Source organism: Elaeis guineensis, chromosome 1 (assembly GCF_000442705.2).
Source record: "Elaeis guineensis isolate ETL-2024a chromosome 1, EG11, whole genome shotgun sequence".
NCBI classification, from domain to species: Eukaryota; Viridiplantae; Streptophyta; class Magnoliopsida; order Arecales; family Arecaceae; genus Elaeis; species Elaeis guineensis.
In genome coordinates, this window is record NC_025993.2 from 22,908,582 (window position 1) to 22,920,786 (window position 12,205).

Genomic DNA, 12,205 nt, shown 5'->3' on the forward strand with positions numbered 1-12,205 from the left:
CATTTAAGATGGGGTCCTCCACAACTATAACATTTAATGCTCCTTTGAAGGTTGTGCTTTACCTTCAATGGTAGCTTGGTTTGGTTGAGGATCTTTGGTTTGAAGATTTTGCTACTTTGATCTTGAGAATCATTTGTTCGGCTTTTTTTCTTCATACTTTTCTCTCTTGCTGCTTGAGCATCATTAAGTCCTTTTTCTATTATTAGAGATTTGTTAACAACTTCTTTATAATGGGCAGCTCAAACATAGTCACTAGTTGCTGGATTCAATCCTTTAATCTATTCTCAATTTTTTTGGCTCGAACACCTTCCTCAGCTATTAGTGCAGGGGCATATTTGGATAGTTCTTTGAATTTGACCGCATATTAAGCAACTGTCATGTCCCTGCTTCAGCCAATCGAACTCTCGAACCTTTTGAAGTCAGACACTTTGAGAAAAATATCTCTCATAAAAATTTTTTTAAATTTTTTTTAGTAAAGGTGCATCACTCGGCCCCATCTTTTAGATCTCCATCTTCATCAATCAATTGCCTCACCTTGTAACATGAAAGTGGCAAAAGTGACCTTCTCATCAGCAGGACATCTCAGAGCATGGAAAACTTTTTCTATTGCTTTCGATCAACATTCAACTTCCATAGGATCTGAGGTTCCTGTGAATACTAGTGGTGCATATTTCTTAAAATCTCTCAAATTGCTTTGATACTCTTGTTGGTTTCCAGCTCCTGTTGCTATTGAGACTACCGCTCCTGAAATAGTTGTTGCATGATCTGTTGTTATTGTCCTGCTGCATCTCCAATATCTTTCTCATATCTTCCCTCGCAGTAGCTTATTGTTGAACCAATACTTGCATTAATTGGGATGCAGTAACTTGTTCTCTAGATTGAATTTCAGATTCACTTGGAGTTTCTATCTCGAGAGTGACTTCAGCGAGCTCGTTAAGTGTTCTTGTTGCGGTGCATCACTAACCGATGAGGGTGGGGCATCTTCTTGCTACATAGAAGGATCCTAAATATTAGAGCCATCAGCAAATCAAGTAGGTCTCTAATTACGCCCACGATCAGTTCCTCACGTAATATCAACCTACATAGATTCTTATTAGTATCATAATTTACTTTAGTCAAAAATTTATTTATATGCATGTCAAGAATGTGCCTCACATCAGTTTACTCCAATCTAAAGGTCTACCTATATACACTCTCTCTGAAGTGAATCCTAGGATTCCTAAAATCTAGGCTCTGATACTACTTTGTCACACCCCGAACCCAATACCTAAGTTGGCCACATGACACGATTGCACAATCCCAGAGTAGTGCCCTAAAGATCATGTAAGGCCTAAATAAATATAAACTTAAATATTTTTAAATAACCAAATAAATACTAAACATGCCAACCGAGTCACTCCTCCAAATCAAATAGTAAACTTGTTCAAATACAATTATTCAAATGTTCGTTGGTATCAAAAATTTAAACTAGCTAAATTACTAAAAGCTCCAATACTTGACTTCTCTTGCCTAACTCTATCCGAACTAAGCATCCTGTGGTTCTGAAAAAAATAACAAAAGAAGATGAGCTTCTTTAGCTCAGTAAGAATTACTATAAATCCATATCAAAATAATGGATGAAGTGAAAAATATAGACATATCACTACAATATCATGAAAGCTCATAATATATATTAAAATAGCTCGAATACTAGCATAAACATGCATTGAATATATAATAGATCATCATATACTATCAAGTGAGGTCTTTATTCAACATTAGTCTATATGATCTTAATATCCGATTCATCTTTTCACAACTTCAATTTGATAACCTTCATCTTTTTTGGCTTTGGACTAATCAAGACTATGCCTCAGTCTCTATCCAATCAAATGTTTACTTATAAGTCCATCAAGATTGTCCTAGGTATGAGCTCCTATCTGGCTGTCCCACGTATGAAAGTCCATGAGGGCTGTCTCAGATATAAGCTTCTGGCAGGCTATCCCAAGCATGAGCTCTTGACCGACTGATCTAAGTATAAGCCCGTGAAGGCTATCTCAAGCATAAGCTCTTGATAGACTATTCCATGACGAGACTAATCGAACCATATATTTTTTATCCTTTTATTTTACATTAATAGCTCCTGACAGACTATTCTATGATGAGGCTAATCCAAATCATATATTTTTTATCCTTTTATTTCATATTAATTTCATGTTGTTTTCACCAAACAATTTTAAATTCTCAATATGATCAGAGAAAGAATGTCATATCCATATAACTATAACATCAACCACTAATACATATGCATAATCAATAAATGATGTAAATCATACCAAAAAATTATTTAAGGAATGATTATATCTCAACCCTGGTAAATCCATCAATACAAGAAAATCCAACGGTAAAATGGTATATATCTATATTTAGTAATCATGTATAGGGATTCTTACCTCAAGTAGTGATAAATTAGACACGCTGCCTTATGCTCTGGATGTCAAAAGCTACTCGATGCCCTCCTATCTGATGGACTGTTCTCCTATATATATATATATATTAAATAATGTTATAAAATAAATCAAATATATCAAATTAATTTTTTAAAATCTTCTATTGGGGTTTATCGGATCCTCACCCATGTCTCCAATATTTTTCCTTCCCAAATTTCTCTAAACCATCTAAAGGAAAAATATAAATTGATTAATTAATTATCTAATTTAATTTATTAATTATTTAAGAAGAGAGAGAAGAAGCTTCTTCTTCTCTTCTCCTCATCCAAAATGGCGGATGTGATCCCCTTCTTCTCCTCTCCCCCCACATGCAACCAAGGAGGACCGACATCGGTTACCCGTGGTGGTTCCCAACATTAGTGAACACACAACCCCGACGACAGCCTCAATGGTAGCTGTTGCCGGCAGCATGCGAGGAAAAACAAAATAAAATAGGGATGGCCCTATTTGGTTCAAATCCGACGGCTTGCCGTCACTCGTTCGAGGATGGAAAGACAATCAGGAAAAAAAGAAAGGGGAGGGAAAGAGCTTATCTGGCTCCAGTGGCCAAAAAGAACTCCGATGACCCTTTCTTCCCATCCAAGAACTCGTAGAAAATCCTTGAAGATGTTTCAGTGAGTTCCCAAAATCCTTAATGAAGACCTAAGAGAAGAGAGGGCTTTCTATAGGGGTTTTCCTAACCTAATGGGGACTCTGCCCCGATCTCGTTGGAGATTAGAGGGAAGAAGACTTCGATTAGGAGTCTTCTTCCTTCCCTCTCTCATGCACTATGCACGACCCAAACTTCTGGGCTGGTCCAAAATGCTCTAAGGGCTGGGTCATTACAATATGATGAATTGGTGAATTGGCAATTGAATTTCAGCATTTTTTCCTCCTTTCACGAGCTCCAACTGCTTAACTTGTTCGACAATCATATTGGAGGATTGCAATCACAAATAGGTTAACCTCTTGCTCATCTACTTTGTTTCTATAATTTCAATCAATTCATATTTTCTATCATTTTGTCATAAATATGTTTGATTTAGATTCACTTTCTTTGGGAACTTATTTGACAAACATATCAGAATTGAGAAAGTTAGAAATCCTTGATCTCAATAATAATTGGCTCAATGGAAGTATTCTATTATATCTTAAGAACCTATCTTCCCTCCGTGCCCTATATCTATGAGACAACATGCTAAATGGCACACTTGGTATAGAAGGTAATAACTTGCAGAGTCATGTACAACTATTTCTCTATCATAAGACCATTAACACACTGAATATAATGGTTTGTATATTTTCTTAGTTTATATTAGTCTATCCCTCATCTAATTTGCTTTTCTAATTTTGTCAGTCTTTTCATATTTTCTATCCTCTTGCTATAAATATTTTTTTAATTTAGGCTCACCTTTCTTTGGAAACTTTGTATTTAACAGATATATCAGGATTCAAAAAGATAGAAATCATTGATCTCAACTATATCCAGCTCACTGGAACCATTCCATTATCTTTTAAAAATCAATCTTTACTTAGGATTCTATATTTGCAATGCAACTATCCAAATGGCACACTTGATGCGCAAGGTAAAAACTTAAAGATTCTTGTGTAATTATTTCTCTATTACAAGACTATTAATACATTGAGTATGATATGTTATATATTGTCTTCTTGGTTTACATCACCTCTCTTTTATCCAATATGCTTCTCTAATTTTTCAGTCTATTCATATTTTCCATCTTCTTACTATAAATAGTTTTGATTTGGATTCACTTTCTTTGGGAACTATTATTTGACAAACATATCAGGATTCAAAAAATTAAAAATCTTTAATCTCAAGTATAACAGGATTATAATTAGGACTACTCTGTTATGTTTAGAAATCTATCTTTACTTTGTGCCCTATATTTAGGAACAACATGCTAAATGGTCCACTTGATGTGCAAGATAATAATTTAAAGGCTCTAATTTAATTATTTCTCTATTAGAGACCATTAACACATCAAGTATATATATTGTCTTCTTGGTTTATGTAAGCTTCTCCTTCATCCAACTTATTTCTCTAATTTTTTAGTCTATTCATATATATGTTCCATCATCTTATCGTAAATATTTTTCATTAGGTTCATTTTTTTTTTGGAAACTTTATTTTTGATAAACATATCAGGATTCAAAAAAGTTGAAAATCATTGATCTCAGCTATAATAGGCTCACTGGAACACAAGTTTGTATTATTGAGATTCGAGAATATTGGGTTCGTATCATTATGGATTCAGATCTATTCAAATCCAATAAGTATTGTAAATTCCATTACAAGCACTATGATAGCATATAGTCAGCCCAAATGTGTCAGTATTGTAGTACCCCCTAATTTACATGAGCTATAGGTTGCTTCCATTTTAATACCATTTGCAATAATTTAGGATCTTACTTAAAAAAATTAGTTAGGCAGTGTTATTTGAATTTCTTAGTCCTCTATAGGTGCCTAATTAAAATCTATATATTGCATGGTTGATATGGGATTGTATACATGCCTGTATAAATCCTTCCATAGCTATACACATGTCAGCTCGAGTGGAAGTTTTGTATGTGTACTCAAGGCAGATCAATTGGTTTTTTCAGCAGCCAACAATTTGGCAAGTACAAAATATCCATCATGGGCTTTAATTAACCCAACAACTAAATTTAACATTACCCTTAAAGTCATTAGTTACTCTAAGTTGATCATGAGTCAGTTTTGGAATCCTGAAAAACCAAGAGACCATGTCAAAGGCACCTTATTCTTTGGCTAAAAACCTTATTAAAAGTTTGAAGAGGTCAAATTCAAAGCATGCGCGGAGAGTAAAAAACAAGTTAGCATGAACTTTGGCTACGTCTTTGCAAAGTCTCGGCCATAATTTCTTGAAAGATGTCATAACACCACACAGGGCCAAGAAGAAGCATCACGGTGGTGACCACTTTGGCTCAATAAAATTCCAACGGGAGGCTTCTGGTTGCATGTGAATTGTTGCCATGCGACCATGTTTATTCAATCACAACCACTATACTTATCGTAGGAAAACTTCCTTCATTCTAGATAAAGGTCAAATTTATGCCGGTGTATGATCACAGATGAATGCTTACATAGTGGCCGTCCAAACAATCTCGTGATAATTTTTCTATATGGTTTTTTCTCAGGGTTTAAGAGATTTCAAACCTAAAATATTATTAAAGAAAAAAAAAGAGAGAGAGACATAGATTTCAATGATGAAACAATTCATGAATATGAAATGAAATGTTAGATTCAAATGGTCATTGCTTTCAGCTAACCGAGAGCCTCTAGAGTTTGTCTCAAAGCCATAAATCATGATTAAATTCCTTCTCAAATCCAATTTTAGTCACCTAAGTTCTCTTTACCTATGGATTTAAAAAAAAGAAGATAATAAATAAATAAGATGTCTAACTAACACTACTATAGTTGGGTGATGTGACAATTTACTTTAGGGTCACATCAGTATCTTCAATAACTTAGCATAGAAGACTAGTAATTAGATAGCATTTCTGGTTTATAGTCTAGAGGTACTGCCTTGAGTTGGTCCTCAATGCAGAATGAGAATTGCTTTTTAAAATAGGGACAGCTGTTATAATTTTGTTAGTTTCTTACTGTATTCCACTATAACACTGTTATAATGACTATAATTATTATTTAAATATTAAAAATATGGAATGTTACTATTTGAGGCAAATAACCATTATGACGATCTTACACTAGTCAATAAATATTAAGGTGAGGGTCCTTTCTAATGCTATAATGTGTTGCTTTTGGGATTAATATTAGCATGCATCATTGCTTGTTAGATTTTTTTTTTCTTTTGTCTATTTTTGAGATAGGGGAGAGAAGTCTTACTATTGGAGAAGAGAAGGTACCTAAAATTCTAGGATTTTTTCATAAAGATTTCTGAAATAATATCCTAACAAATAATACTACACAAGTCTAAATCATTTTGACCTCTCCCTTCCAAATAAGAGGGTGCAACCACTGAGTTCAAGCTCAAATCACTTGCTAGATGTTTTAAAGTGATTAGATTGATTGCCACAATTCATGCATGACATTCTGATATGATAGTGTCATAGGTTATGGCAACTGATATTAAGCTCATGCACACTCATGCCCACATGAGTTAGGTAATTGGTTAATGTTGGACGGGTCAAAGCAAGGAGCCATCAATTTTAGGTCATTTGTTAATTTGGGGTTGGGTTGGGTCAAAACATGGAAGATGCTCATGTGATCTTCGTTGATCATCATATCTATAATTTGACCCAAGCTGGACTAATGTTTCATAAAAATCAGCTGTTAATCAATGTTGAGATTTGTTAGGTCGGATAGGTTGGAGAGCAATGCAACTAAGGTTAGGCCATACAATAATTAGAAATCTTCAGAATCCAAGAGAGAAGGAAAAAGGGATTAGGAGAATTGGCTCGTCCTCGAGGGATGGTGGTAACCTTAAATAGCCAGGAGGCTAGCTTTCCTAGCACCCATCGAAGATCGAGAAGAGGAGTGGCCCCTTTTCAAGCCAGGCCACGAGCCAAAGTCCAGGCCATGATCCAAATTAAACATCAGGCTGGTGAAGTGGACTAGACCCAGTTCATTTTTTGGGCTAGGCATTATATACTGCATCTATCAGAATTCACTTGGACAATCCTGAAGCAGAGTGCCTCAATGAAGCTTTCCTCGATTTCTAGATCCACTGGCAGGTAGGCAGAGGAGCAAGGTAGTCCTCCTCAGATGCCCATCTTATAGAGGCTAAGCAGCGAGATTAAGGTCTCCCATATTTATACTAGAACTAACTAATATACCTTAAAAGAGTTCATCGCAATTTAAAGTGATGTTGAAGTAATGAAGGCATACAATGCCTAATTAACATCCATGAAATTAAGTACAACAAAGAATGGATTTACCAACAAATTTCTATCTCTTCACTAATCTTCACATGGTACATTCAAATATTACTCTTCTTGAATAGTAGTTGAAGATAGACTATTTGGTCTATGGATATCTAGAGTCCACAGTCATAGAGCTCTCGTTATTCGAGAGTCAAATCCTCTTTGGAAAAAATTTTGATCAAGAGTAGAAAAACTCCCAATAGCTTTTCTCCAAAAAAGAAGTCCTACATGGATCATGATGCATACTTTTCTTCCATATAGACTTAGACTTGCTAGTTTACGCATTGAGTCAGTGCACGTGGAACAATTGAAGACTTTATCGAGAAGTCCTAGTTCGTAGGGAAAGTTTCTACCACTAAATCTTCTTAAGTTCTTAATGAGTGGATTCTATATCTTACAAGAAATTATTCCCCATATCTTCCTATGACTCTCTTTTACCTTTTGTGAGCTACTCGCTTGTCTTTAATTTTTTTTTATTTTTTTTACTAGTTTCTTCCATTTGGTGAATTACACTTCACTCACTTTCAATTCTAATAATTATTCTCAGGCTGGGGTCCACCCCCAATCTCCTTTCCCAAAAAAAATCTTACCATTGAGGGATTGAACATGACGTTATTGGAAGCCATGCAGTCAACCTAGCAATATGTTGACTTGGCTATAGACACAAATCTCCAAACCTCCATGCTTTTATATGACTAGTACAAGGATGAGATGAGAAGCAAATACGCATCAGATAATTATCTTACAACAGTTACCCCATTATGAGGAATTGCTACTACTTTGTCACCTACTCAAGGCTAGCAATTTTGTTATGGACTTCATTGATTGTAGTCCTATGCAACTGTAGCTCTAGCTTCGGATGTCCTTCAGAGGAGTATGAAGCTCTATTAGAGCTTAGATCTTCTCTTCTTCACAACAACTATACTTCACCACCCACATGGGGAAGAGGGAGAGACTGCTGCCTTTGGAAGAGAGTAATCTGTAGCAATAGCACAAAACAAGTGTCAAAGCTCATGCTTTCATGGCTCGTGGAATATGATCAATTTAAGCAATGGCAATTGGATTTCAATATTTTTTCTTCCTTTCACGAGCTCCGACAACTTAACTTATCCAGCAATCAAATAGTAGGACCGTTATCACAGATAGGTCAGCTAGCCTTTCTCTCATCCAACTTATTTCTCTAATTTCATTATATTCTATTCTTTTGTTGTAAATAGTAATTTTGATTTAGATTCTTTTTTTTGGGAAATTGTATATTTGACAGATATATCGGGCTTGAGAAAGTTGGAAATTCTTGATCTAAGTGATAACATGCTCACTGGAACTATTCCATTATCTCTCAAAAATTTATCTTCACTTAATGTCTTGAATCTAGGACACAACCAGCTGAATGGCACACTTAACGGGGAAGGTAATTACTTACAAAGTCATCTGCAGCTTTTTTCCTAACATGAGACTATTAACATATGGAGTATAATGGTTTGTATTGTCTTATTGCATTGTGTTAGCCTCCTCTTCAAATTTGTTTGTGCAATTTTGTTCTATTAATATTTTCTAGTCTCTTGTCGTAACTATTTTTGATTTTAATTCTTTTTTTTGGGAACTTTGTTTTTTTTTTTTGATAGAAATTTACAATGGGGTTCGATCACAGATGAATGCTTATTGGGTGGCCTTCCAAGCATTCTCATGATGACTTTTTCTAGGTGGTTTTTTAAAGAGTTTAAGAGATTTCTAACCTAACATGGTATTAAAAAAAAAAAAAGAGAGCAGGTGTCCCTTTCTACTAACCTGGGCCCTATACAGGCTGTCTCAGAGCCATTAATGATAATCAAGTATTCCTTCTTAGAAGTTAATTTTGGTCTCTTAATTTTTTCCCTACCTGTGGACATAAAAGAAGAACATAATTAATAAATATAATTTGTCTAACTCCTCTGGCTATCATGATTGGCTAATGTAACTATTTACTTTAGGGGTCAGGTTATTTAGTCTTCCACAACTTAGCATGGAAGGCTAGTAATTAGATAGCTTTTTTGTCTTAAGATCTAGAGGTACTATCTTGAGTCGGTCTTCAAGCAGCACGAGAAATATCTGAAAAAACAGGGATGATAGTTAGTTTTATTGTATAATGAATGCTTATAATACTAAATATCATGTTATAATAATTATTTTCTCTGTTATTATATATATAACAAAACCCTAGGGAGGGGGCTATTAAAAAAATTGTTAGAATGACTATTTAACAGTTATAACACCTTATTTTTTATCCTTGGTTATTATCTCTCATATGGACCGTAATTTGCCATGTGAGTACTTTACCCAACCGCTTGGTGTAGTCCTATTAGAATACAACTAATCGGACCCATATGTTCTCGTGAAGACTTGCCGAGCTGACCTTCCATTGTATTGACCGGTCTTATGGATTCAAGATAAAAGTCTTGTTGGAACACTTAATGTAATATACATAACAATATGTAGAAAAATAACTATCATTATAGTGCATATGTGATTTATATTTATCATCATCTATTTATATAAATAATGCTCATTACTATTTACTTGTACCTTCCATAAATAAAATATTAATTTTTAAAGTTAAATTTCTAATATTAAGATTTTCTCTAAATGTTATTGTATGCTCTAGAAATAATATTTTGTGTTTAATAAAAAGTGAAGGGAAAAGTAATGTTATTATTTTCCCATTGTTTTTCATTATAACATTGTTATAAAAACTATAGTTGTTATTTAAATATTAAACATATGAAATGTTATTATTTGAGGTAAATAACTCTCCTGATGACCTTATAATACTAGTGAATAATGATTTTGATGTGGGCCCATTCTGATGCTATGAAAGCCATTGATGGAGGAGCGTCCTGTGAGAGAGCACTTTATTAGGCACAGGTATAGAAATTAGAAAAATTTTATTTTATTTAGAAAATAAATAAATTTATTTCTATTTAGACTATAAGAATAGAGTTTTACAAGTATTTAAATATTTTATTTTAATATAAATTCCTATTAATTTTTTGAGTCTATATATATATATATCTATATACCCACTACTATGTAATTGAGAACACAAGTCTGTATTATTGAGATTCAAATATCGAGTTCGTATTATCATGGATCTAAATCTTTCGAAATCTAATAAGTTTTATAAATTCAATTACAAGTACTATGATTAGCATATAGTTAGTCCAAATGTGCCTGTACTATAGTGCCCCCTAATTTATATGAGCTATAGGTTACTTCTATTTTAATACTATTTGCAATAATTTAAAATCTTACTCAAAAAAAAATAGTTAGACGGTATTATTTGAATTTTTTGACCCTCTAGGTATCTAATTAAAATTTATATAATGCATAGTTGCTACGGGACTATATACATGCATGTATAGATCCTTCCATAGCCATACATGTGTCAGCTTGAGTGGAAGTTTTGTACGTGTACTCAAAGCAAGTCAATTGGTTTTTCCAGCAACCAACAATTTGGCTAAGTACAAAATGTCGATCATGGGCTTCAACTGACCCAACAACTAAATTTAAAATTACTCTCAAAGTCATTAGTGACTCCAAGTTGGTCATCAGTCAGTTTTGGAATCCTGAAAAACCAAAGGCACCTTATTCTTGGTTGAAAACCTTATTAAAAGTTTGAAGAGGTCAAATTCAAAGCATGCGCGGAGAGTAAAAAATAAGTTAGCATGAACTTTGGCTACGTCTTTGAAAAGTCTCAGCCATAATTTCTTGAAAGATGTCATAACACCACACAGAGCCAAGAAGAAGCTGCATGGTGGTGACCACTTTGGCTCAATAAAATTCCAATGGGAAGCTTCTGGTTGCATGTGAATTGTTGCCATGCGACCATGTTTATTCAATCACAGCCACCATACTTATCGTGGAAAAACTTCCTTCATTCTAGATAAAGGCCAAATTTATACCGGTGTATGATCACAGATGAATGCTTTCATGGTGGCCGTCCAAACAATCTCGTGATAATTTTTTCTATATGATTTTTTCTTAGGGTTTAAGAGATTTCAAACCTAAAATAGCATTAAAGAAAAAAAAAAAAGAGAGAGACAGAGGTAGAATTCAATGATGAAATAATTCATGAATATCAAATGAAATATTAGATCCAAATGGTCATTGCTTTCAGCTAACCTAGAGCCTCTAGAGTTTGTCTCAGAGCCATAAATCATGATTATGCATTCCTTCTTAGAATCCAATTTTGGTCACCTAAGTTTTTCTCTACCAATGGATATAAAAAAAGAAGATAATTAATAAATAAAATGTCTAACCGCACTACTATAGTTGGGTGATGTGACAATTTACTTTAGGGTCACATTAGTATCAATCTTCCATAACATAGCATAGAAGACTAGTAATTAGATAGCATTTCTTTAATTTCATTCTATTCTATCCTCTTGTTGTAAATAGTACTTTTGATTTAGATTCTTGTTTTTTGGATATTGTATATTTGACAGATATATCGGGATTGAGAAAGTTGGAAATTCTTGATCTAAGCGATAACATGCTCACCGAAACTATTCCGTTATCTCTCAAAAATTTATCTTCACTTAATATTCTGAATCTAGGAGACAACTGGCTGAATGGTACACTTAATAAGGAAGGTAATTACATACAAAGTCATCTACAGCTTTTTTCCTAGCATGTGACTATTAACATATTGAGTATAATGGTTTATATTGTCTTATTGCATTATGTTATCCTCCTCTTCAAATTTGTTTATGCAATTTCATTCTATTCATATTTTCTAGTCTCTTATCATAATTATTTTTTATTTTAATTCTCTTTTT

At 33.8% G+C, this 12,205-nt stretch overlaps 1 long non-coding RNA gene across 1 annotated transcript; it reads left to right on the plus strand.

The window, feature by feature from the left end:
• Positions 1-8,111: 8,111 nt before the first annotated feature.
• Positions 8,112-11,999, plus strand: LOC140854712 (uncharacterized). The gene is made up of 3 exons (XR_012137891.1): positions 8,112-8,537; positions 8,656-8,802; positions 11,873-11,999. It is a non-coding gene; the product is annotated as an uncharacterized lncRNA (long non-coding RNA).
• Positions 12,000-12,205: the final 206 nt, after the last annotated feature.